Below are 5,175 nucleotides of genomic sequence, written 5' to 3' on the forward strand. Positions count from 1 at the left end.
ACTGATTCGTGTGAGACCAAGTGCAAATCATAAGTACTCTCCATTACAACTCATTTCTGGCAATGAGCCAGACATTTCCCACCTTAAAATTTTTGGGTGTGCAGTTTATGTTCCAATTGCACCACCACAACGCACAAAAATGGGACCTCAAAGAAGGTTGGGAATATATGTTGGATATGAAACAGCCTCCATCATACGATATCTTGAACCTTTAACAGGTGACGTATTTAAAGCCCGTTTTGATGACTGCCGTTTTAACGAGGCAATGTTCCCAGCATTAGGGGGAGAAAATAAAAAAACGAGAAAATAATGTCTCATGGTGTGTGCCTTCATTGTCTCATCTTGATCCAAGAACAAAACAACGTGAGACAGAGGTTCAAAAGATAATACACTTGCAAAACATTGCAAATCAATTGCCTGATGCTTTTACTGATACAAATAGAGTTACTAGATCTCATATACCAGCTGCTAATGCTCCAGCTCGAGTTGAGATCCCAAGTAAGGCAATAGATAATAAGATAGCTCATGAATCTCAAAAACGTTTAAAACGTGGAAGACCAATCGGTTCAAAGGATAAGAATCCACGAAAAAGAAAAGCACTTGTAAAAGAAATTGACCACAAAGAGAATGATCTTGATAAAATAGTAAATACCGAAACCTCTCATGAGAAAGATGTTGATGATACTAACAAAGAGATATCAATCAACTATGGTCATACACATATCATATGGAACCGATATGAAATGGAATATATTGATGAGATATTTTCTTATTCTCTAGCGAGTGACATCATGGGTGGAGATGATGATCCTGAACCAAAATCTATCAATGATTGTCAAAATAGACATGACTGGGATAAATGGAAAGGCGCTATGCAAGCTGAATTAGATTCACTCAACAAACGAAAGGTTTTTGGGTCTATTGTTGTTACACCTAAGGCTGTAAAGCCTCTAGGGTACAAATGGGTTTTCATACGAAAATGAAATGAGAAAAATAAGGTTACAAGATATAAAGCGAGACTTGTAGCTCAAGGTTTTTCACAAAGGCCAAGGATTGACTATGAAGAAACATATTCTCCCGTTATGGATGCAATAACCTTTAGATACTTAATCAGCTTAGCAGTTTCTAAAAGGTTAGAAATGCGTCTTATGGATGTTGTTACAGCTTACTTGTATGGATCACTTGATAGTGACATCTATATGAAAGTTCCTGAAGGATTTAAACTTCCTGAAGCGTTAAGTTCAAAACCCAAAGAAATGTATTCGATCAAATTACAAAGATCTTTATATGGGTTGAAACAATCTGGAAGGATGTGGTACAATCGTTTGAGCGACTATTTGACAAGTAAAGGTTATACAAATAATCTTATCTGTCCATGTGTCTTTATTAAGAAGACAACATCAGGATATGTGATCATAGCTGTATATGTTGATGACCTAAATATAATTGGGACGCAAAAAGAAATTCATGAAGCAATTATTCTTTTAAAGAAAGAATTTGAAATGAAAGACCTTGGAAAAACCAAATATTGTCTTGGTTTACAAATTGAACATATGAGCAATGGCATACTTGTGCATCAAACGAATTATACTGAAAAGCTGTTGAAACGTTTCAATATGGACAAGGCAAATCCTTTAAGCACTCCAATGGTCGTTAGGTCACTTAATGTCGAAAATGATCCATTTCGTCCTTGTGAGGACAACGAAGAAGTTCTCGGTCCAGAAGTACCATACCTCAGTGCAATTGGAGCACTTATGTATCTTACGAATTGTACGAGACCTGACATCTCTTTTGCAGTGAACTTGTTGGCAAGATTTAGTTCAGCTCCTACTAAAAGGCACTGGAATGGGATTAAACATATTTTTCGATATCTTCGAGGCACTGTTGATTTAGGCTTGTTTTATCCTAACGATTCAAAAGAAGGGTTAGTTGGTTATGCAGATGCAGGTTATTTATCTGATCCTCATAAAGCAAAATCTCAAACTGGATATGTATTTATGAACGGAGGAACCGCGATTTCATGGCGTTCTCAGAAACAAACACTTGTCGCAACATCCTCAAATCATGCTGAAGTCATTGCACTATATGAAGCTTCAAGAGAGTGTGTATGGCTAAGATCTATGTCACAACACATAGTGACTTCTTGTGGGCTAGAGAAAGATCGAAGTCCAACTCCTATCCATGAAGATAATGCCGCCTGTGTCTCTCAAATGAAAGAAGGGCATATCAAAAGTGATAGAACAAAACATATACCACCAAGATTCTTTGCATATACTCGGGACCTTATTAAAGACAATCAGGTCGAGATGAGATATGTCAAATCCAGCAATAATTCAGCCGATGTTTTCACAAAAGCACTACCTACAGCAACTTTCAAGAAACATCTCATGACATTGGCATGCGTCATGTACGGAGAATGTGATGCCTTACAAATTGCAACTTAAGGGGGAGCTATAGACTGCACTCTTTTTCCCTTAGCTAAGGTTTTTTCCCACTGGGTTTTTCTTTAGCAAGGTTTTTAATGAGGCAGTACTTAATTACCCCAAAATTTGCAAAGTGTCATCCAAGGGGGAGTGTTATGAATATGGATGACTTGATGACAGTAAATGCACAGTAAAAGCGCACAGTAAAGGAAATAATTCGAACTAATTATTATTTATAGGCCCCACCAGTTTTGTTTTTATTTCTTTTCTTTTCTATATAACGATTTGTTTTCGAAGAGAGCGATGAGATATATAAAAATTGTTTGTGGATCATATGGTATATGTTTACATAAAGCACCAGGAATCTCATATAAAGACCATATAACATTGATCAACGCAAAGGACTTTGCACATCAAGGAATGAAGTGGCTAAATATTAACTAAAGGATCTACGAAGAAGGCTTAAACGATATATAATGAAATCAGGGGGAGTATTATAAGTTGCACTCTTATATACCACCAAGATTTTTTGAATATACTCGAGACTTTATTAAAGACAATCAAGTCGAGATGAGATATGTCCAATCCAGCAACAATTCAGCCGATCTTTTCACCAAAGCACTACAAATTGCACTTGAGGGGGAGCTATAGACTGCACTCTTTTTCCCTTAGCTAAGGTTTTTTCCCACTGGGTTTTTCTTTAGCAAGGTTTTTAATGAGGCAGTTCTTAATTACCCCAAAATTTGCAAATCATTAATAATTTGGGAATTGAATTCATCGTTATTACCAAAATAAATATACCAATCTGGATTAATAGGCTTGCTAGCACATTAGCTAAGCCACAATCACACAAACCTCAGTTGTGGATTTCATAACCATTTAGACGATGCATCGATTTAAAACACTAAATGGTATCACGTTGGGATATGCATATCCTTTAATCACTTCCAGAATATTTAGGGATTCTCACCCTACTTTGGTTGTTAAATAATGAATTTCCCTTGAGAGAAAATATTGCATGCTAATTACCAACTTGAAGAATCTTCTAGTTCTTCAATACAATTCACATCATCATTTTACTTGGTGTGGTCTAACCGGTCATGCCAACTGATTATGATTCATAAACTTCTTATTTATGATCGTATATATATTACTTGTAGGTAAAAACACAAAATAGAATGTATGTATTAAACAATTTTAATCATAATAATTTGATAGTCTATTATGATGTGAACAAACTTACATTTGAAATTAATCATATAATGAATCTGAAGGTAGATTCATTTGAGGTACCGTACATGGTTCTGTTATATTAATTGGTGGCAGTTGTTGTTCTACTTCGTTTAATAGTGATTGGAAAAACTGTTGCGGTAATGGTGATTGCAAAAATGATTCTGATGCTAACTACTCTTGGAATATCATGTTTTCATCAAACAAAGTTTGTTGCATCGTTGAATCTTCCTCGAAAACTAAAGGTGAGATGTTTTGTAAGATGTTCGGTTGAGATAGGTTAGTTGTAATATGTTCTTGTACGGGTGGCAGCTGTGGTTGTAGATCAAATCGATAAAAAGACGGTTGAGGAAGCTGCAACAATGATTGTTGTAAATTTTGTGTTGAGGTACTTTCTAAGATAACTTGAGCTTCCTCCGACTGGAATGGTTGATTTAGTATATAATTATGAACAGGGGTTAGCCTAACAGAGTTAAAATTTACAATCCAGATGCCTTTGGTGGAGATAATCCTTGGATAATCTGATTACTTAAGACACCTAATGATTTTGCTATTTTTGTAATGTAAGACCCTCCCATGAGACTTCTCAGAGGATTTGTTTGTTGATTTAAAAGATATGTAGCAAGCTCATGGGCAATATTACAAGGAACTTGCTCAAAAATACTATGCATATGGAAAAGGTCGGTAGCACTAACCCTATGTTGATTATTCTTGCGCCCCGTGATAGTGTTGGCTAAAACACGATGCATATATTGATAACGAGGGTCTATGAATTTCATAGAATTACTATTGTTACACCACTCTTTCGATGAATGGCCTAGCCAGTATTCTTTCATTTCCTCAGGGGAATAAGAGGTTGACGCCTACGTAAAAATAGGTTGTTTAACTTCTTCATCTGTATATATGCCCAGATGAACTGTGAATTCTGTTAATGACATATTATAAGATTGTCCACAAAGTCGAAAATGAATAGATTCATCGGTAAGACTTTTATCATATTTGAAATAGAAAGTGGACAAGAACTCATATACAAGTTCATCGTATGACGGTTCTAGGATGTCGAAGAAACGACGCCAGGGTGTATTAGGTGGTAGTAATCTCTCCAGTAAACCACTTGGATCAAACATTTCCATCTGATACCAATCAATACCGCTAATAGAAAAAACTTCAAGATTCTTGAGTTTTTTATACCTCTCACGATTGGGTAAATCAGTAAACCGAAGGAATCGATGAATGTTTGCTGCATTTGAAGATTCAGCATATGCTACTGGAAGATTTGCCATTTGAATATTTGGTTTTGTTGAGTGACAACTGAATAATATTAAACACAGACAAGTAGACAACACAATTTTTATATGTCTCATCGCTCTCTTCGAAAACAAAACGTTATGTAGAAAAGAAAAGAAATAAAAACAAAACTGGTGGGGCCTATAAATAATAATTCGAATGAATTATTTCCTTTACTGTGTGCTTTTACTGTGCATCTAGTTGTCATCCACCGAATGAATTATTCATAACACTC

This window comes from Helianthus annuus, chromosome 6 (assembly GCF_002127325.2).
Source record: "Helianthus annuus cultivar XRQ/B chromosome 6, HanXRQr2.0-SUNRISE, whole genome shotgun sequence".
NCBI lineage: Eukaryota > Viridiplantae > Streptophyta > Magnoliopsida > Asterales > Asteraceae > Helianthus > Helianthus annuus.